The sequence below is a fragment of the Stegodyphus dumicola genome, chromosome X1 (genome assembly GCF_044657685.1).
Source record: "Stegodyphus dumicola isolate Sdum_Otavi_A_Nest chromosome X1, ASM4465768v1".
NCBI lineage: Eukaryota > Metazoa > Arthropoda > Arachnida > Araneae > Eresidae > Stegodyphus > Stegodyphus dumicola.
This window is the reverse complement of record NC_140780.1, coordinates 77,970,228-77,993,449: the sequence shown is the minus strand read 5'-3', so window position 1 is coordinate 77,993,449 and position 23,222 is coordinate 77,970,228. Positions and strand designations below refer to the sequence as shown.

The 23,222-nt window shown below is 35.5% G+C and overlaps 1 long non-coding RNA gene across 1 annotated transcript in view; it reads right to left on the bottom strand.

The window, feature by feature from the left end:
- The window catches only part of LOC118192796 (uncharacterized), an 85,745-nt gene extending 71,528 nt beyond the window's left edge, over positions 1-14,217 (bottom strand). Inside the window, exon 1 of the long non-coding RNA XR_004758820.2 lies at positions 11,184-14,217. This is a non-coding gene — a long non-coding RNA (uncharacterized LOC118192796). The remainder of the gene's footprint in view (positions 1-11,183) is intronic.
- Positions 14,218-23,222: the final 9,005 nt, after the last annotated feature.

Below are 23,222 nucleotides of genomic sequence, written 5' to 3'. Positions count from 1 at the left end.
TCAGAAATTAGAATCCTATCGGATCGTGAAAATTGGCATCATGTACCAGGTGCGGAAAACCCAGCCGATATGCCATCAAGAGGATGTTCTGTGAAGAAACTCATTGAATCAAGATGGTGGGAGGGCCCACCTTGGTTGGCACTGCCGGAAGAAGAATGGCCTCGTTCTATCCCAATCGATAATAAAGAAGAGGTTAATACTGGAAAACGTAAAGCAGTTATAGTTTCGTTAAGCAATGTTAGCGATATGTCTTCACAATTCTTTGGCTATTTTTCAAAGTATAAGAAAATTCTTAGAATGATTGGGTGAATACACAGATTCATAGGAAATACCCGAAAGAGGAAAGAAGAAAGAGAATCAGGAGAGTTAAAAGTTTATGAATTGATAAGGGCTGAGAAATCTATCGTGAAGATTATTCAACATGATTCTTTTTCATCTGATTATATTAAGAAGCTGAAGTCAATAAGTGTGTTCAAAGATGACGAAGGCATTTTACGTGTCAGGTCTAGGTTGACTGAAAGGAAAGACCATGAAAATTTTATTTTATTTATCCGATGTTACTTCCGAAGAATCATAAGATTGTGGAGAAACTGATAATTGATAAACATCTCTCTATGTCTCATGCAGGAATTCACGTACTGATGTCAACACTTAGAGAGACGTTTTGGATCCTGAAAAGTAGAGCTACGATTCGAAAAACTTTTATATGCATGTGTCAGGTGCAGGAGACATGGAGGTAAACGACTACAGACTCTGCCTGCTACTCTACCAGAAAAACAGAGTTAGAGAGGCTCGTGTTTTCGGGAGTGTCGACGTTGATTTAGCTGGCCCATTAATTTTGAAGGATAAAAGAAAAGCTTGGATTTTACTTTTCACATGTGCTATTTTCAGGGCGGTCCATTTGGAACTGATTTTGTCCCTTTCAATTCAAGGATTTTTACTTGGTCTTAGAAGATTTATTGCCCGTAGAGGGAGGCCATCGATAATTTATAGCGATAAGGGAAGCAATTTTGTCGGATCCAATAAGCTCTTGAGATCGATTAATTGGAATACCATTGAGATAGAAGCCGCCACAAACAAGATCGATTGGAAGTTCAGTTCACCCGCAGCACCATGGTGGGGTGGCTTTTGGGAACGACTTGTTCAAATGATTAAGAAGCTTTTGCGTCGAGTCCTAGGCCAGTCATGTCTGAATTATGAAGAGTTGATGAGTGTGCTGTGCGACTGCAAAGCAACTGTGAATGCCAGACCACTCACTAATGTGTCAGAGGACTCTGATGATCTCATTCCTTTGACACCGTCCTTGTTTTTAGGTGAAATTCCAGTCTTTGAAGTTCCTGACTTGGATCATCATGATAAAGTTGATTTCAACAAGAAACTGAGACATTTGCAGAGTTTACGAGAGCTCTTGAGAAAGAGATTTAGAAATGAATATCTCGGCCTGCTAGTGCAACGTCCATCTACAGTGCCGATTTCTCAACAGATAAAAATCGGGGATATAGTTCTCATCGAATGTGATGACAAACGCAAGGTGTTGTGGCCTCTAGCAAAAGTAATTGAACTATATCCCGGAAAGGACGCCAACATTCGAGTAATTCGTGTCAAAACCACGTCTGGAGAATTAGTTCGACCAATCCAGAGAATATTCCCTCTCGAAATACCTTCATCTTTGGAGTCAGATGAGGCAAATGAAACTGAGACGCAGGGTGAAGACAGTTTAGTCTCAAAATTACCAAAGAATAATGCAGCTGCAGATTTATCAAAGGACATTAAGACTGTCATGACTAGAAGTGGACGACAAATTAAAATTCCATCTAGATTTCTAACTTGAACACTACTTGAGTTATTTTAGAGTAGAAATTTAAGAACTTTATTTTTTCTTTTGTTTACTATTTAGCCTTAATATTTGTATGGACAATATTTTTTATATTTTGTTTTGATTGATTAAGTATATGTCATCAATCAAAAGGTGGGAGTATTGTTAGAACCCAGCCTCATTTGTTATTTTTCTTTTCATAGTTTGTCACTGCAAGAGTGGCAACCATCTGATCTTTGTTGTAATTTGTTGCACTTCTACGGATTAGGAAAATAAATATGACGCTGTAGAATTTTATATGTAAAGTTATTTTATTTTAAGTTTATTAGGAGAAAGAAGAACGGCTAGTTCTTGCAAATCTCGAACACTTACCTCGGCGTCATTAAGCCCAAGGACTTAGCGTCAGTAAAAACCACAGACTGGAATTTATTTTATAATATCTTGACAACTACTCCATTGGATATTGGCTCCCTTAAAAACAATACAGGCATTGATAATGCTGTTAAAAACTTCTCTAAATTCCTCTATAATGCTAAATCTCAAGCCACGAAAGAGGTTGTTCGACTGCAGCACGAGCACAAACTCCCGTCTGTCTAATATCAGGGAGATTACTCTTTTCGAAACCGTCTCCGTAAAGACTTTGGTCGCACTTGGGCCCCAATATCAAGACGGAGATCAACCGGCTTAATCGCAAAATTAAACAGTAAATTCAAGCTCACAGAAGCAGTACGTGGCAAAATAAAATTGAAACGTTGAACTACGAAGCTGGCGCCATCTGGCCGTTGACAAAGTCGCAAAAACAGCCAAGCACATGCAAAAAACCGCTCAAATGCGACGCGAGCCGATATATTCCGATAGAGTTGGCTGAACTTTTAGCCGATCATCTTCTCTCCGGACAATTTATTCCGAATTCATTTTCCACGGATAACGTGTCGGACACAGAAGTTCTGGATTTGTCCAAAGCTGGCTCAGCTTGCCCAGTGCATATAACGGCAGTAATTTCGCCATTCTGCAGGAAGTTAATACTATATTTAAATCCCTGAAACTCAATAAGGCCCCAGGAAAAGATGAAATCACTAATCAAATGCTAAAAAGTATGCCGTTCAAGCTTATTTGCAAATTTACGGGCATTTTCAATACTTGTCACCATAATCATTATTTTCCGAAGCCTGGAAGCAAGCTAACATCTTTATGTCTCCTAAACTAGGACAACCACAGAATATCCCAGCTAACTACAGACCAATTAGTTTGCTGTCTTCACTAAACAAAATTCTCGAGCGGCTAATATATAATAGAATGCAGGAAAATCTGAACTTTCCAGCTGATCATCAACTCGGTTTTTAAAAACGCCTCTCCACTTCTATCCACTTGGTTCGCCTCACGGAATTCATCGGTTCCACTCTACACAAAGTAAGCGCTGCAATCTTGATGCTAGACGTGTCGAAAGCTTTCGAATGAGTTTGGCATCCAGGGCTCGCTTACAAACTGTTCCATCTCAGAATCCCCAGGGAACTGATTTTAACGATCAAATCATTTCTAGATAATAGAACTTTTACGGTTAAGTACGGAAAGAAATCTCCAATGTCAGCCTATTCACGCGGGAATTTCCCAGGAGTCAAATTTAGGACCGCTTTTTTTAATATTATTTACACAAGTGACTCTCCTGACTTTATTGGAGATGCTAATACTCTTCTGGCCTGTTACACCGACGATATGGCTCTCGTCGTCAAATCGAGAAAACAAAACTATGCTTTAGCAAAAATAGAGGAGAAAAATCCAGAAATCGAGAAATGGTGCAGCGGGTAGATGACGTGCACCCAACCAGAAAAATCGAAAATCCTGCTAATAAGGAAATATAAGAAAAGGGACACGATCACGTCGTTAGGTTAAGCTCTTTGAAGCCCAAGTCCCGAGCATGAATTCTGCTATCTATCTGGGTATCACCTTCAACAGAAATTTCGCCTGGTCTGTCCACATATACAGAGTGTGTGGCAAAGCTTATGTCATTGTATTCAGGCTTTTCCCACTACTAAAAATCGAACATCTTCCTCTCAACTTGAAAACGAGACTGTATACTTCCTTCATACCTCCGATTATTACTTGCGCGTCCCGCCCTCAATGGGCGAACCCCAGTGAAAACGAAAGTAAACGACTTCTGACTCTTCAAAATAAGGTTTTACCTTTCATCACCATTGCTCCCTACTTTATCAGGAACAGAAGTCTTCACTCGGACCTTAAAATGGAAACGATACAAGATTCCATCAATAGATTGAATGAAAAGTTTTACAACAGGAACATGAGTAATAACCCTGCAAATTTTACGAATGTCTAGCCTACGAACACCAGAGAATAAATAAATCAGGCCGTTCGCTGCACATGTTTTGCATTATGGCCTTCGTGATCAGGCCAACCATTCATAAAGCAGAACCTCACGAACTGACTTCCCTCAATCGTAGATTTCATTTTCTCCTCATTCTGGGTATTAATTAATACTTCAACACATAGACTGTAATATTATGATCCGGACTTCAATTTTCTGATCTAATGTTCCGAATTCGCCCCTTCTCCTCACGTGACTAGTAGATTGCTTTTTGGACCTCTCCTTCCTTGGCACTCCAGTCAGGCATCTTCTCTAAAAGAAGCAAGGTTCTTCACACTCTTTGCTCCATCTATTTCTATCTCCCTGGAGAAAACTGCTGATGTTTTTCACCTCCGCCAGGCCCGTTTGGGACTTATTAAGGAACTGGTAAGAGAAGGATAAGAAATCTTCTGCTGTGGATCAGTACGATTTAAAAGTATCAAAGTATCAATGACCAAGAGGTTAAGACCGCTGAATACTAATAGTTCGACCCGGTTTTCGAACACAGGCAAATGAGCTCACTGCATGGTTTGTTTTCGTGGTTTTCCATGTGTGTAGCGTGATCACAAGCCAATTTTCCTTAGAAAATCACCTGCAAAGGCATCTCTCCTCTTAGGCAGTTAGTCCTCGTGTGCTTTTCTATATTCAAACCAGCTTAATTTTAATAGAAGTGAAAGCCGAAAAAGGCACCTCACATTAGATATGCAGTATTCCAGTATTTATGCTGCTAACAAATTTAATTCACCGTCTATTTGCAATTGTTGAACTATGGTGGTCCTGTTTATTACAATCGTCATTTATTTGCATCCTAATTTTACAAATGTTAACCATTTTATTTAGAGCCAAACCTTTTAATAATTCAAAATAGACTAATAGCAGCATTCTTAATACAGTGTCTTTTTGTTTACTAAACATGTACGTATCTGTGAAAGTACATACAACACCAAAAATTCTGGAACTCATTTTATTATGGTTAGATGCGTGATATTTTAGTCATTTTAGTGAGATACGACATTACTATTATATGTAATGATAAGTACACTGATTGCAGTTTGAATGTAAAGGACAGATGAAGGGCAGTAAAAAAAAATGATTAAAGTAGTAATCTGTTTTACACCGGTTAACAATTAGAGAAATGAATCAAATTACAAAAGTTTTAAAACTTCAAGGCTATCAACAGCCGAGCAGTAAAACCGCTGAACACAGCTAAATCGACGTGGTTTCAAATCAACGCGAACGGTTTCGTTTACTTGATTAACGGCAAAACACGTGAGAGCTATCTACCAAAGAGGAGGGATACCTTCGTGGAGGGCTTTCTTAGGGAAACAGCTTTGTATCTACGTCGCAAATGGAAAAAACCATGGAAATATCCATGCAACCAACCCGTTCACCAGGAATCGAAGCCAGGTCGTTAATTCACGTTAATATATTAATTCACGTACAAATATGTCATCTGTTTCATTTTCAGAGCCCGTCTCTTCAGCTGACGAGGTGAGTATTTGTATTATACCTTCGTCAATCGTAAATTCCCTTGCACTTTCTTATTTTTTTTTTAAATCTCATAAATCCTATTTTCCAATTTAATAATCTCTAGAGTAAAATCTGTTTAGTTCAAGTATACAATCTTGAACAGTAAAGTTATAGTTTAGAATTAAATGTTTATGTCAATGGCTCCCTAATTTTTACTGCCCACTAGCTACCAAAAGGTGAATTTGATAGTTCAAACCTGGGTTCGCATCTCGGCGAAAGGCTGGCTGCTTGGGCGTTTTCGTACTTTTTTCCCATGTGTAAAATGGATACGAGCCAGTTTTCCTTAGAAAATAGTCAACGAAGGCATCATTACCTTCGTTTAATCTAAAAAATCCAAATGCAGTTCCTAGTTTCTAGAATTTAGCAATCAAGCTGACTGCACGTTAAAATTAAGTTATTTACAGGTTGCAAAATTAAAAACGTTAACTGAAAGAAAATGACAGTAATTTGTCTCTAAATGAATATATATGAAGTAATTACAATTATATTCTTTACACTTAATTTACGTTAACTTCCAAGAAAAGATGGCAAGGCGAAATTTGTGCGAATATTGTCTTGATCTAACAAAGTTGGGAAACGAAAAGAATTCTGAACCTTCGGGGGGAGGGTTAGAGTGCAATGCAAAAATTATGAGCTCGGACACAATGCATGTACTTATATTTGTATATGACAGTTATTTATTCATTTAATGAGTACGCACCCATTTTATTTATTCAGAAATATTTTTTTTATAATACAGTGCATTTATTACAGAATTTAAATGCAAATTTAAAAAAAATCATAAAACTAAAACAAAATTAGTTAATAAATAGGCGTGATGAATCTGTCAGATTAAATTCAAAATAAAACACCTAATTATAATTTATTTCTAGAATATCTAAAAGGATAATATTACACGGAAACATCATTTGAATAACATCGTAACGAATCCAGAGAGAAAATTTGCCTCTGAAGACTAAAAAAGACTATTTTTGTTACACCTGTAGGAATTAATTATTTAATGTCACACCTCTTTTTTGAGGATGTAGATTGGTGTAGAATCAATTACAGTGGTACCTCTGGATACGAATGTTTCTGCGTATGAGATATTTGGGATATGAGCCGGCGTTCGAGCAAATGTTTATATATGAATGTGAGTAGAAAATCAGAAATTTCGCTGCAACTCCATTAGTTGATGCTGTAACTGAAGAGCGAACTTACTCTCGCTTGGTTACTTTGCACTGGACGCGTGTGCATAATACACTCATGTCCATAAATTACGGTAATTCGGAGTCACGCGGAAATCGAACTCTAAAATAAATATATCACCTGTAAAATCACTTCACACATCTCCAATAATCATATGCAAATTTCAAGAAGTAACCATATGACATCGATGGTACGTCACAATGATGAGAGTATAAGAGAGTGATATATAAGGAATACAGGCAAAGAAGTATAATTGTTCGCAGGTGCTTTATAAGCATTTCAGTGCAATAAACGAATAGTTATGACACAAAGGACGCATTTGGATGATTTTTTACGTGGTAGAATAATCGGTCGTCTGGAATGTGGGCGTACCCAACTGGAAGTATCAGACGAACTTGGAATTGCCCAGAGTGTCATCTCCAGGCTTTGGCAATGATTCCAAGATGATGGTAATGTGAGTAGACGTTACAACACAGGTCGCCCCAGAGTTGCAACGCCGAATGAGGACCGCCGAATGTTTTAGAATAGTTTAAATTTTTGCGAAAACGACTGTAACATTTATGTTAATTTGTAGAGATATTAGGAAGTTTTGAAGCGGGAGACGTGAAAAATAAGCAATGCCCTCGCCGGGACTCTGACTTCTCGAATACGCGCCGAGTGTGATGGCCATTACACCACGAAGGCATGCTAAGAATGCGGAAGAAATATCTTTTAAATAAACTCATTATCCAATTATTTTAGATATACTCTCAATTCTTCTTTTCGTCACCCTTTACCAGGATGAAAAGTGATTGAGTATATATGAGAGAAGAGTTTTTGAAGTTTCGAAAGAGAAAGTTTTGGCAACGGCACGAACCGTAGTGTTATTTCCTCATCTAGCTCTTTGGAAATGTATTATCCAACATTAGCCTTTTGACAGCCGAATAACTCGCACAGTTACCTTATAACTCAGCCAGCGCTCGTTAGGCTCTTGCATTTGTAAATTTCAAAGCAAAATAATTTTCCATTTATATTTTATGTTCGTTGAATCCCGGAAGCTTCGGAGATTACTTTGTGAGCATAAGTAGTGCATTTATTAAGTTCAAAGTTTTAAATGAAAAGATTTGTTTAAACCTTCTTCTTACTTGTCGTATTTTATAAGACGGGACAATAAGTTGCTTGATAGGCTCAGAAGGGATCAGAATTAGTTAATTACACTCATGTCCATAAATTAAGGATAATTCGAAGTCACGTGGAAATCGAACTCTAAAATAAATATATCACCTGTAAAATCACTGCACACATCTTCAAGAATCATATGCAAATTTCAGGAAGTAACCAGATGACACCGATGGTACGTCACAATGACGAGAGTGTAAGAGAGTGATATATAAGAAATACAGGCAAAGAAGTAAAATTGTTCGCAGGCGCTTTATAAGCATTTCAGTGCAATACCCGAATAGTTATGACACAAAGGACGCATTTGGATGATTTTTTATGTGGTAGAATTATCGGCTGTCTGGAATGTGAGCGTACCCAACTGGAAGTATCAGACGAACTTGGAATTGCCCAGAGTGTCATCTCCAGGCTTTGGAAACGATTCCAAGATGATGGTAACGTGAGTAGACGTTACAGCACAGGTCGCCCCAGAGTTACAACGCTGAATGAGGACCGGTATTCGGCAGTTACTGCCAAAAGAAACAGGCAGAGCACAGTCTCAGACCTGTCTCGTCAGCTCTCTTGAGCCATCGGTACGACAATTTCAAGGCAGACCGTGTACAGACGCTTAGAGCAGATTGGTCTATATGCTCGTAGACCTGTCAGATGCGTTCCACTTACTGCAACTCACTGTCACCTGCGTTTATTCTGGAGTAGAAAGCATGCATTGTGGACACTGCAACAGTGGGCTTGTGTGATGTTTTCCGACGAGTCCAGGTTTAGCTTGCAGTCTGATTCTCGCCGGACTTTCATATGGAGAGCTCCAGGTACCCGTTACCAACAAGAAAACATCATTGAACGACACCGTTACGGTGGTGCAGGAGTGCTCGTTTGGGGTGGAATTATTCTGGGTTCCAGAACTGACCTGCATGTTCAAACTGGAACCATGACAGGCCAGATCTATCGAGACGTCATTCTGGAACAACATGTACGTTTCGGGGCGCCATGGGTGCACAATTTGTGTTTATGGATGACAACGCCCGTCCTCACCGTGCAAACATCGTAAGCGAATGCCTTCAGTCGGAGGATATCACCCGTATGGACTGGCCAGCATTCTCACCGGACTTGAATCCAGTAGAGCACGTGTGGGATATGCTTGGCCGACGAGTTGCAGCCCGTCAACCTCCTCCTACATTTCTACCGGAACTTCGGAGAGCATTGCTTTTTGAGTGGTGTAATATCCCCCAAGATCAGATCGATAATTTGATACTCAGCATGCCTAGGCGTTGTACGGACTGTATTGCATCGTCTGGGAGACATACAATGTATTAACAATCATACAAACCATGTAATATTGGTTTTCTGTAAATAGTTTTTTTTTTTTTTTTAAATTTGCTCCAGGGAGGAAAAATTGCTAACTTTTTTAATAATATCAAACATATAGCATCTTTTTTTGCTCTTTACCTTTTGTTTAACAAATAAGCTTTACAAATAAGTCAAATTTGTTTTGCTTCTAACTCTTCCTTTGCCTGATTTTGCATTATCCTTAATTTATGGACATGAGTGTATTTTGAGGAACTTAACGTTTGAGAAGTTAAATGAGCTTCAGATCGAGAAGCTGGGGGGGGGGGAAATAATGTTCCCGAGTTCACTGAAAATAAAACACGCAAAAAAAAAAAAAAAAAAAAAAAACCGCAACATGTCACGCAACAGCTCTGCTCAATGACATTTGTTTAGCACATTTCATTTAAAGGAGGATGAAACTAATTTGCTTGGAAAGTTTTTATTGAAACGCACTTTAAATGAAAATGAGGAACTAGTGGAGAAAAATGTAGTAGAATAATGACAAAAGGTAAAGAATAATGACGGTACGATGTATGTAAGTGGAGTACAGTAATTAAATTTTATAAAAACCACTTTATTTTTTTATATAATTGTATTATATTTCATAAAATTTTTAGTAATTTTCTATACAATACAATGTATTTTTTCTTATATTAAAACTTATAAAATTTATGTGGTTATTTGAGAGGCTTGAACAGATTAATGGTATTTAAATACATTTCAATGGAAAAAATTGTTTCAGGATACGAGTAGATCGGCTTACGAGCTCGATTGTAGAATGACTTAAACTCGCATTTTGAGGTGCTGCTGCTTACTTTTTTCCCGAAATCCAGTTAGAGTTCAAGCAGGGCAGATGGCAGATTTTAGTTTTATTGAAACAATGGCGATGCAACATTGTTTTGGAGATTTCATGAAATTTTAAAATTGCATCAGAAAGTTTGCCATAGGTGATCATATTAGTCAGAAAATTCGCCATTGGTGGTTAAGAATTCTTTCTATTTTTTTCTTTTTATTTGCTATAGAATATTAGCATCTAATGTTTTTACTGATATGTATTTCAAGATGAGTAGATTCATATTTATATATATATTTATACGAAAATAATAATTATTATTATATTATAAAATTCATTTAAAAAATTCATTTTGGAATATTTTATCAGTTTTATACATATGTTACCGTGAAAGACCGAAATTGGAGAATGTCGACTTTCACCGGAGAATATCAACATTCACCAAATACGTCGGTGAGACCGAATATTTCACTACATTCTTGTATATTCGGACCCTCACCGATGTATGTCGACAATCACAGATATGCTCTGGCGAAAGTCGAAAAGAGAGGTCTTAAAGTGCCATAATAGTTTAAGTTGTTGCAATAAATAAGATTTGAATCACATAATTTAGTAAGTTTTTTATTACTGTTATTTTATTTTTTCATTTAGAACGTACTGTATAATTAAGTAAGTTTTTAACTTCTATTATTTTCCTTTCTCATTTTGAATGTATTGTGTGTTTTAGGTTCTCATGTTCTTAAGTTCTTATTTCAAGTCTCAAGTGCGTTTATTCGCGAATGAATTACGGAGAAGAAAATATAATAAATACTGTTATATGTTCAACATTCACGATCAGTACATGGTGAATATCGACATTGACCGGTGTAAGTCAGAAATAAGAGTATTTGGAAAATATTTCGGACATACACCAAGAGACTATGTGAATGTTGACATTCACCGGTGAAAGTCGACATTCTCCAGATTTCGGCGTTTCACCGTAACATATGTATATATATTGAGAAAATGGTACTTACGTATTATACTCTTAACCTTGAAACTGTGACCAAGAAGCTTGATTTAGCACCAGTTATGAATAACCGTAGGTAGCAACATAGTCATGACATCTGAGCTTTCATCTGATGTAACCCTGATAGATTCTAAGCAACTTTTTGCTTTTGAAAACGGATAAACAATCTTGATGCAACCTGAAAAATTATGAAAAGAGGTTTGTTTGGTTTATTTAATTTTTCCCCTGATGTAATGTCAGACATTACATCTCCATCATTTTGGAATCATTGCCATACTTTGGACTATTCAAAGTTCTTCGAATACTTCCATCTGAGTACGCCCACGATGATGTTCATGATGATGTTTAAGCTTTCCAGAACCAAAGGCCGTTCGCTAAGAATAGGATCCAAGATAAAGTATCAGGGATTAGTGGCTTTAGCCCCACGGCCACTGACAGGCCTAAAATTAATCTGAAATATAACTGTAGTTAGAATGTAGAGGGAAAACGTGTCAACGGTAGCGGAAATCATGGCGTTTCTTATAAGTTTGCTTCTACATTTGTGAAGTTGAAATGAAAAATATTATTAATATGTATGCTGATGAAAAAAAAAAACATTTTTAAATATCACCGCGATCTACCTCCTTTTTTAAAGTATGACATATTTTTCTTCCTTTATAAGAATATGAAGATTACAGTTTCAAACCAAGCAGAGCATAATTGCTGTGTTGCTATGCTACAAAAATTAATGCACATAGAGTAAGGGAAAAAATGCCTTTGTGGAGGACTTTCTAAAAGCGTTATAACACACCCCCCTATTTCAGACAATCAGCTTGTTCCCAGCTAATTTCTACCGGATTTACCATTGAAAGAAAGACGTACAATTTTTTCTCCCTCCCACAAAAAAAACAAGAGATCGTTCATGTTCGTATTCCACCAATCTGCTTCAATGTTTTGATCCTTTTTTTTCCCTGATGCTCAGCAGAAATTTTTTATTCAGCTCACTGTGCTGATAGTACGGATGTTTTCCTTTGCATCGTAACCTCAGTGGCTCGCTGTAGTTGGCTGTTTTATGTCACGTGACAAAGCATATTAAATTGTAGTAAAGAGTTGATTTTCCCAAATGTTTTCATATGTAATAAATAATAGCTGAAGGGATACTGACTCGTATTCACTTGCACATGTAGGGAAAACCAGGAAAAACGTTCATGCAGCCAGCTCGTTCACCGATATTTGAAAGCGGGTTGAACTACAAGCGCACAGCTGTCTTCTATGCTCGGACACTGGCAGGTGAACAACAGAAAAAATATTACTATTAGGCAATGTCTCATATTTGTACAACATTTAAGTGTCGGAGCAGTTTCACTTTCCTCTAATTTCCTTAAATTATTTATATTACAATTGTCTCGTTAATATGGAAGCTATACCAAAATTTTTAGGTTGCAGAAATAAGATATTTATAGCACTTGGCCTGTTCAAAATAGCTGCAGCGCATTTAACGATATGGAAGTATTACGTAAGAGTAAAGGCGTATGTGTAATTACGCCTCCCTCCTCAGCATTATTTGATTGTAGTGCATTCATTAACAATAAAACAATTCTTTTGCTGAAGCAGAGATGCTTAAATATCCATACTAATCTGCAATGGTGATTAAAACAGATCTTTAATATCTCATGCAAATGGTACAAGAGAATTTGGAACATTTGCCTCGAAATAAATTTTGCGATAAATGAAGGCCATAGTATAAAAATTTTAACAAAAGAAAATTTTAAAAAATTAAATTAAATTTTAAAAAGCATGCTTTAAAAATATAATATTTTTCGTAAATTTCTCAACATATAATATTCGTAAAAAAGGCTAAAACAGTTCAATGAAAAGCTTCTGAAAAAAGTAAAAAACCCAAATAAAACCATACGAAGTCATAAAGGAAAAGAAAATAACAGTTTAAAATATGAAATAAGATGATTAAAGATAAAAATAAAGGTTTTAAAAGTTTTATGAAAATGGTTAATTATTATATTGCACTAAAACATAATAAAATTTGAATGCGCATCTTTTTTTCATAGTTCTTTTAACTTTTATTGAATTTAATTTTCACAACTTTCAACAACAATTTAAGGCAATAAAATATTGTAGTTGTTATTGGTTAGGTCTATGATAACTTTGATGCTTGGACTTTATATTAGCTTTAAAAATCTGAAATCTGTTATCCAAAAGAGAAAAAAAAAATCAAATGCATTTTACTATTATTTTTTTTAAATAATAATTTATTTGCACAAGCAGCCTTCTACAAGTCTTTCAAATTTTATACCGTTAAATATCCCATTTAATAATCATGTTACTATAAATAGCCAAGCATTGGACAAAGATTTTGTTCCTGAAATAAGAGAGCTTTCTCGGGAATTCTGAAGTGCTCATAAATTACTTTAATGTTGCACTAAAGGGGGAAGAGGAAGAAGGGGGAAAAACCTCTTTTTGTTATTGCGTACGTTAGTTTTGAAACATATTTTGGCTTCAAACAAGAGAAACTACATTTAGGCAACAGAGGGCGGCACTAGACTCCAACTTAGCGTTTATTCCTTTCGATACTCATATTTTTCTAGTTTAATTGTAAGTTTAAGAAATTATCTTAAGAATTTTTTACAGCAGTAGAAGAATGCTCATAATATAAACCCTGAAATCAAACGTTCTTTACATATTCAGCCAATTATCGCATAGGCTGACAAGAGATTTCGAGATATCTTAAACTTAAGAATCACATAAACGCTAATAGTATCATCCGTGAACATAGCGTTCCTTTCAAAGGGCGCCTGGACTGAAGAGTCCTATCCCTGTCGAACTTGCGTCACTTTTCGAACATTGGGATCATAAGTGTGCTCAGGCATAGTCTTAGACAAGCAATACATATGGCATTAGTTGAAGTTCGATGATGACTTGGTGACAATACTTGCACTCGGGGAAAAGTAGCCGGAAAGTAATTCCTAGAAGTCAGGCAGAGTTTGTGCGTTGAGAGAAGCAAAGTTGAGGGCGGTGTCGATGGGCGGAGAGAAAGCTGTTTTGGAGTAGAATTTCATCTGGTCACATGATGAGAAGTGGCCAATGGTTGATGAGAAAAGTATATTGCTGGAAGAAAGCTGAGGGGCCTCATGCAAGCAGTGAATTTGTGTAAGATTAAGAGTGTATTTGGACTTGGAATAGTTTTTTTTCAGTTTTTTTTCCCTTCCAAAAATTAATTAAAGATATTAGCTTTCTCTCCGCCCATCGACACCGCCCTCAACTTTGCTTCTCTCAACGCACAGACTCTGCCTGACTTCTAGGAATTACTTACCGGCTACTTTTCCCCGAGTGCAAGTATTGTCACCAAGTCATCATCGAACTTCAACTAATGCCATATGTATTGCTTGTCTGACATGTATGTGAGGAGACATATATCGAATAAGATGAGTAGTTTTTCCATTGGTGTGTCGACTGTTCTGAGCTGGTCTATGTTATGTTTAAGAAGTATAAAAAATTTAAATATATTACTATTGCCGAAAATAGTGTTTAATTCTTTTAATGTGGAAAATATGTCTGTAAAAGTGTTGGGACTGGGTGTAGTGTTGTTGTTCTGGTTTCTGGTGTTTTGAGTGTTGTTTAATGTAACTTGTGCATAAGTTCTACCTTGTGTGAGTGTGGGTGTTTGTGAAGTAGTGTTTTTTGGAGTAAAAGTGTAGTTTGGTGAACTGTTTGTGTTTTTGGGTGTATTTTTGGGAAATTTTTCGCAACCGCGGTAGGAAGCTGGGTGGTTCTTGGAGCAATTAGCACAGATTGGATTATCAATTTTACCTTGTGTGGGGCAATCTGTTGTTTTGTGTTGTTGAGCGCATTTAACACACCTAGGTAAAAAGAAGCAATTGTCTGAAGAGTGATTGAAGCGTTGGCAGTTGTGGCACTGAGGTGTAATATTTTTGTTCATGTATTTTTCCACTGTGATGATAAACATGCCTAGGTGTGTTTCACTGTAGATTTTGTCTATGAAGTGTGTCTGCATGAGTTGTACTTGAAAGAGTGGCATAGGTTGTTTGGTTTTGAATCTTGTTAGTTGAACGACTTTGTGTACTGTGTATCCTAAGTGTGTGAGTTCTGTAGATATTTCTTGTGTCTCTGTTGTGATAGGTAATCCTCTAATAACTACTTTGATAGGTCTTTTGTGTTTTGGTGTAATAACGTAGTGTTCAATGTTATGTTTTTGTAAGTCTAAAGTGAGCTGTCTGTGATCGTCTGTTGTGCAAGGTAATAATTTAATGTACTCGCCGCTAATTTTTCCATAGAAATTGGCTTCTGTGAGTGTGGAGAGTTTTTTAATGTACTGGTTATGTGTGGCGCCATCTGCCGGCGTAACCATAACTGGTGTGGAGGTGCTGTAGTTTGTGAGTCGATCATCTGGTGTTTGTGTGCTATTAATTGTTTGTGGTGGTTGAGTGGTATGTGTGTCGGATTGAGAAAGTGCGTTAAAGCTGTTCTGAGTGGGAATTGAATTTGCTGGTATATTTTTGGGTACTTTAGCTGTCTTAACTGGTTTCTGAAATCCGTCCGGGTCTTCTTCGCTGTCTGAATTATCATCCGGTTTGCGTTTGAGTTGAGTGTGTGAGTGTGTGTGGAGCTTGCATGAGATAGAGCATAAGTTAATTTAACCCTCAGCAATTCTATCGTCTTCTTCTGTTTGACCATTTGCTTTCTCAAAAGATCCGTATGGTAGTCACGGTCCGTAACAGGTCTGCTAGCCGAGAGTATATCGTAAGAATGCTTACAGCCCTCTAATTCAGCTTCTTCTTTCAGAATTTCTACTCGTATCGCAGTGATTTCTTCGTCGGTAAAAACATGATCAGTGCCCAAGTCCATATCAGTGTCCGCCGTATTCGAAGTGTCCGAAACCGGATCCGTGCATTTGTCTGGTGGAACCGCTTCACTTCGAGGAGTCTGATTAGTACGAGCCATATCGACAAGTACGCTAATAGTAAGGACTGTAGATAATTTTCAGAAAGCTTTGCATTGCCTAAATGAAATACAGCAAAAATCCGATAATCCGGTATCCGATTGTTCGCACACCGCATAATCGGGAAATATTATATCCAGAAATAATATATTCGGAAGCGCTTGGCAGTTACTTTGGTTACCAGTTAGTCAGTTTAAAACTTCGCGTCCGAGTAAGATAGAGAACTTCTTGTGTAGACCTTGCTTGGGTGGGGGATGACATTAAAAAGCAAAACATGCGAATAAGAGATGTAGAGCAGCTAATATCAGTGGCAGAGTTCCCTATAACCTTATCTTCCACTGTGGTTAGGAAATATCAGTTTTCGTTAGAAAGTCCTCAACGAAGGCAACCCCCCTGTGCTTTCCCATGTTCAAATAACCCAATCTTTCCAGATGAACTCACGTACCTTTCGCATGGGCAAAGTTTGGATATTCTTCGGAGAACAGCCTTAGTTGCGGCAACTTGGCTCCTTTAAGGGTATAGGCGACATTTCATTATGCCAACGGAAGTAAATGTCATGTGAGGGAAGAAAAGGGAAGTATATGGGGAAAAACGGGATTAAGATGTGTTTGTTTCTGTTTGGTAAGTGATTGCTAATTTAATTCTGTTATATTGCTAAATTAGCATTAAAAGTCAAGTAATGTGCATTTATGACGAAAACGCAGGGCAATTACTTTTGGATCCGATTTCGTATATGTATAAATATATCATATTCCTGCTCATATATTCTACATATGCATCAGATAACTAGCTACGTTTGACACTTATTTCCGGATGTGTATTATTTTACAACTTTTTCTGCTGTGTATTGAAACATTATGCGTATGCTTGTGAAAATATTATTTCAGATATTCTTATATAACTAACTATACTATAATCTCATATTATGCAGTTCTCATATAACTACGACAGAAATACGTTACTATTATTTACTTTAAAATGCAGTATTTGATAGCCTTCCAGATAGTAGCCATTCTACAATTAGTTCTGTAATGTTATATAATGTTCATTAAATTGTCTTATGCATTCTTTTGCCCAACTATTCATTTTCATAACGAATATATAATCAATGTAGGGAATGTGAGTTTAATATGTTTTAAAGATAGATATAATAAACAAAAAATAAAAAGAAGACTATACCTGCAACCAGATAAAAGTGACCATATCCCTAAAGAAAGTTAATAAACTCAAAATGATGTGAAAGCAAACCCCATGCCAAAAAATTCACTCAAGTTTTGCTGAGTGGTAAAACAGAACAAATATATATATATATATATATATGAGTGCATTTTTAAAATCTGAAATAAAATCTGTTATTAGCTACTGATGAAAATTTAAGAAATTTTTTTATGGATAGAAATTTATATAGCTCTGTATTGAAAGTTTGATACTTCACCGACACTGAAATAGCAACTTATATATTTTAGTAAAAAAAAAGTGTTATTTTTAAAAAACTTCAGAAATCTGAATAAGTTTCAGAATATATTCTTATAACAAATTATGAATATACTGTTTCTTAGAAGGTTTTTTTTTTTTTTTTTTTTTTTTTTTTTTTTTTTTTTATGATTATTTGCCTTATGTACAGATTCAGTGTTGCCGAACTGAGACTCGGAATTCACAATTCACTCACGTTGTAATGGAGTAGTTTTGCTTTTGAAATATAATTGTCATTTGAAACAGAATTTGTGGAATTAAAAGTCTTTTTAATAATCACTAATTTAATTATTTGAAATCACATTGTGTGTATAATAATTTCAAACCATGCCTTATTTGCTAATCTATGATAAGTAAAAAACAAATAGTTCCATATCTGTAAAAAGGCAAATAGTTCCATATCTGTAACTACCATGTTGATATTACTCTTGAAATGTGTAGTGGCTATCACGGTAGCAGAAAAGATAAATGTATTGTACCCCGGTAACACCTGCATTTATAACGTACCTCAAATCTTATCGAATACCCTATAAATATGTGTAGTTGTGATTTGCATTAGGAAAAGCAAAACATATCCAATGATCCATATTTCCAGTGAATTAGTTATGCGATGCAGTAGTGAGGTTTCATCTTAAAGTGTGGGCTGAATGCCCATATAATAGAAAAAAAACTATCTATATTTTTCTTTAACCCCCAATAGTTTGACAGCTTACAGTTTCATTCCCCTTTTTTTCCCCATGATTTTTACTATTACCATGAAGAGATTGTATAGATTAAGATAAGAAAAATCTATAGTTCTATATTTTCAAATTACTGCTTTATTTTTACATTATTGTAAACAGCAGTATCTCGCTTGTTTTGTTTCCCGATTACTGCTATTAAAATCTGTTTTTAACTATAACCGAGAAAAAATTGAAAATGTGAAGGAAAAGCTTTATTTATTGTCTATAAAAAGTATCGAAAAGTTTACAATTTACTATCTCCCTAGAGGACGTACGTCATCGGATGACAACCATACCCCGCTCTACCATAATAAGCTGTTTCTCCCCTTTTCGGCGTCAAGGCTGTTCTCCGAAGAATATCCGAAGTTATTATATTGACTGCTCAACTGAAATTCTTATGAAACTTCATGTTCTCGCAGAGCTCTCGTTCACTATCGTATGAATAACTTAAGCATTGCAAGCCACAGGGCTAAAAATCGCATCAGTTACTCAGGGGAAGCTCTTTCACAATATTCTTTGAAAAAGCGTCCAACGATCAAAACGACATTATACATTTATAATGCTGTCAGTATTTTCTTAAGACTTTCTACCTATCATAAGTTCCTCAGGTTGTTACAAATGGCATTAACGAGTTCAAATTGCAAGGTTTTATTATAATTGACCTGGTTGGCTTATTATTTTGGCTTTACTATAGCTTCTAATTTCATCACCTTCCACCAAAATGCAATTTAAGTATAAATAAGCTTTTAGTTTCTAAATTATGCTGACAGAGAACATTTGTGAGCATAGGTTAGTAATCACTCTATACTTAATGGTAGTTGAAATTTAACTTATGTTTCTGCTTAGTTGTTATTTCGTCAGATTCAGTTGAGGTGGTGTATTAAGGTTTAGTTAAGTGTGTTAATTTTGTATCCCATATTTGATTTAATTTGAACGTATATTTTGGTCACCTGAAAAGCAGCGAAGTTTTGTTTTTGTTAAATATTCAGTTCGCGAAACCGTCAAGTGGAACGTGTTAATAAATAGTTTTGTTTTAAACTTTTACTTCATTGGCGACATTTTTAGTTAGACGGGCAACGGAACGAATAGTTATCTGACTGTCTCTTACTTTGGTTTTGGCATTTTAAATTGTTAGCGAAACAGTGTAAAGTTACCCAACTAAATTAAGGATCTGAAGCTATCGCAGTAGGCTACGCATATTTTGCCAAACTAATTCGGACGCAAATATCAACATGGACAGGAATATATTTAATGGAATTAAGTTCAAGACAGCAAAACATCGGAAGAAATTATGGGAAGAGAAAATTTGTAGTTTAAGTAAAGTTCAGTATCAGATCTAGAGCACAAATCTTGGTGGAAATATTTAAATGATGATAGAAATATGATTTTTTCAGAAGATGATAGGAGTTGAAAAGAAAATGCAGATACGTCGTTTGTTAGGTTGGTAATATGCTTCTGAGTTTACGTACTTAGATAGTTTTAAAAAAGCATTATGCTTGTACAACATTATTTTTAATCGTGCTTCTGAGCCAGTATATGGTCTCCTTCGTCCGTTCACACGCTCCGTTCACTCGCTATCAAATCACAAATGAAGCTTATAAAAACCACGTCTTAAATTAACAGCACAAAACAGCAATGCTGATTTCTAGAAAAAGAAATATTAGTTGAAAGAAATAAAAAATTAATATCAACAATTATAAAATTTTGACTTTGCTAAGTGGGTGCAACTGAAAAGCTATATTCAAGGCTTGATTTATCTAAGAATCGAAACGAATGATGAACTATTGTGAGACTTAAAAATCAAAACAGCATCAGAAATGCTGCACATGTGTCATTTCGATTCCAAAATGAATTGATTAATTTTCCAGGGTCTATGATTAAGGATATTGTGTTAAGTCACGTAACGCAGACAAAATGTATAGGGTATGCTGAGTTCAGTAGCTATCTGACAGCGTTCGATTAGTGGAAGAAATAATGGCTATCCATAAGAAGTTTCTTGGGTTTGTCAAATTAAATGCAATACATATTTAAATTGAAGAGAAGAATCAGATAAATTTCTCAGAAGGAATGATTTTGAAATAAATGCATCGGAGAGATTACGATGGTACGAAACATTACTGGTGTTAGATAAGATTAAGGGGGGGGAACTGTTTTTTTCACTGTGTTAGTCACAAACTGAATTTGGATTTGAACGATTAAACTACATACTAGAAATTCTAAATGTGAATACTAGAATAAAATGTGATAAATATATTTCATTAACACAAATTGGTCTTGGCAATAAAAAAGAATATGATTCAGAAGTCAAACAACAAAAATCAGCGTTATATTTTCAAATTTTCACAGGACTACTTTCGATGGTTTTACCGAACCACCATGCTCAGCTGCAAAAGATCAAATGAACGAGATAGGATATAATGATTACATAAGATAAGAAAGGCCTGGACAGAAAATAAGCTAGTGGCGCCATCTGTTGATGAAACCAGAACTAAAACACAATTTCTTAAAAGGCCGAAGGCAAAGATGGATTGGAATCAGGATCGTTAACTACAACAAAAATATTTTTTTGAATGTGAAATGCCTCTAGAAAATCCAGTTCTCTAATGGAAGATGTTTTTTGAATAATTCTGGCAGCAGAAAAATTGAAAGTGTGATTTTCGGGCCAACAATTTTGGACAACAGAAGACTTTTGTGTTTCCTTTTTTCTAACATATGCCTCACGATCCTTGACGCGAAATTTTAAGGCTCTCTTAGTTTGGCCAATGTAAATTAAACCACACTGGCAAGGAATCCTATAAATACCCCAGGAATTCATATCCGGAATGGGTCCTTGAGTATGGAACTCGGAATTTTATTGATGGGAGAATAAACTACCCGAAAGTTAAATTTCTGCAAAATATGTGCATTTTTATAGCTAATTGATGGAAAAAAGGGAAGGACAACAGAATTTTTATAATCTCCTAAAACAAGAGTGTGCCTTTTAGTGCTTTGAGACGAAAATTTTTTAACTGCTTGATTAATAATGTTGCGTGCAAAGCCCCTGTCAATAGCTATTGCTTTTAAATAATTTAATTCTTCATCAAGGGATAGTTTGGCGGAGCAAACTTGAAAAGCACGGAAAACATAGGAATAAAATGAAGCTAACTTTTGTTTAGTTGGATGATATGATTTAAAGCGTGGTGGAAGGCAAGTCGATGAAGGTTTACGGTAAACCGTAGTACTGAAGTTGGATGTGTTACGTGTGACCAGAATGTCGAGAAACGGAAGAGAATTGCAAGTCCAAGTTCAAAAGTGAACTGAATAGCAGGATCAATAGAATTCATTGTTGAAAGAACTTTATTTAAATCATCTTTATTACCTTAAACCCTTTATGATTATATCATTATTACCATCTTTATTACCTTTATGATTTAAATAAAGGTCTTTTAACAATGATCCTGCTAGTCAGTTCACTTTTGAACTGAATATATTTACTGAATATATTTTCCATCGTTTTCCGACATATTCTTCAGGAGTCCTTGAAGATTCAAATAACTTAACAAAACGAAATTTATTGTGAATTTGAACTAAACGTTTTGGTTAAAATCATTAAGAAATTTTTTGGTATTTAGATTACAAAGAATCTACTAATTACTTAAATTGTGCACTTCATCAGTAAATATCAACTATTCATTTGAGAAAGAAGGTAAAATATTTGTAAAAATTTTTTGTAAAAATATATCGTTTATTATTTAGACGTGTCTTTGAATATCTAAATCTAAAACAAATTCTTCCCACAATTCTAATTCTAGCACAAACAATTTATTTTAGTTTCTTGTAGTTTCACTTCCAAAAAACGATATTCAGTAAATTCTATTACAATAAATATCAAGGGACTAATAAAATTTTGCTATAAGAGTACTCATTATATCTTTGAGTAAATTATTTTCGCCAGAGTTACTGTTCTCGTTAAAAGGGAAGGGATAACGTTTGATTGCCTATACCTTTCTAATCTCGATGTGACTGCACATATCCCCCACTAACAAGCTAGCATTTTTGAAGATGTTTATGCTTTTTAAACAGTCGTACCAGTCAACTAAGCTCTTTGACTTTTTATGTCAAAGTATGTGAGGGCTAACTAACTTAGTATGAAATGCCTTCACGAAGGACTCTCCAAGAAAAACTGTCAATTATTCAAATTCTTATATATTTAAATAACACGGTGATAAGCTTCAATATGGTTTATGCCTTATTTCATCCATCTCTATAAATGGCGCTGTCCTTGCATCAGATGTTTTTCTGCGTATGTGTTTTCAATTTTGCTGTTGTGGAAACAGATGTAAAAACCAACAAACGACGCAAGAATTTAGTATTCCGTGAAAATGTCAACATGTAAATAATTCTGTTAGTGCATATAAACTCTAAATCTTATTCATTTTGGGTCCTTATTTATTTGTGTCAAAGTTTCTAGGTAATAATAAATCAATAATTTAGTCTGTATTGAATGGAAGCCTTTCAATAATTATTAATTATTGAACTAACCATCAAACAAGGGGCCAACAGTGAGGATTACTGATAAGTCCAAGCCTAATATTCTATTGGAGTTACCTGGTTTATAAAGAAATCGAAATATGTACTTTTATGTTATAAATGCAAAATTATTAAGGGAAGCTTTAGCTGTATTCAAATTGTTTTCATGTAAAATTCACTCTCAAGTTCCCCTTTCTATTATACATTTTTAAGTATATATTTGAAGTTTGCACCACATCTGTAGGTAACTAATTTTATTCTTTAGAGTAAAATCAAGCTATTCAAAATGAAATAATCAGTTCTGTTAACGTACCGAACTCAAATCAAGCAAATTTGGAAGTTTTGTTGGAACTGTCGGCGATGTTTTAACACCAGAAATTTTAGAGAA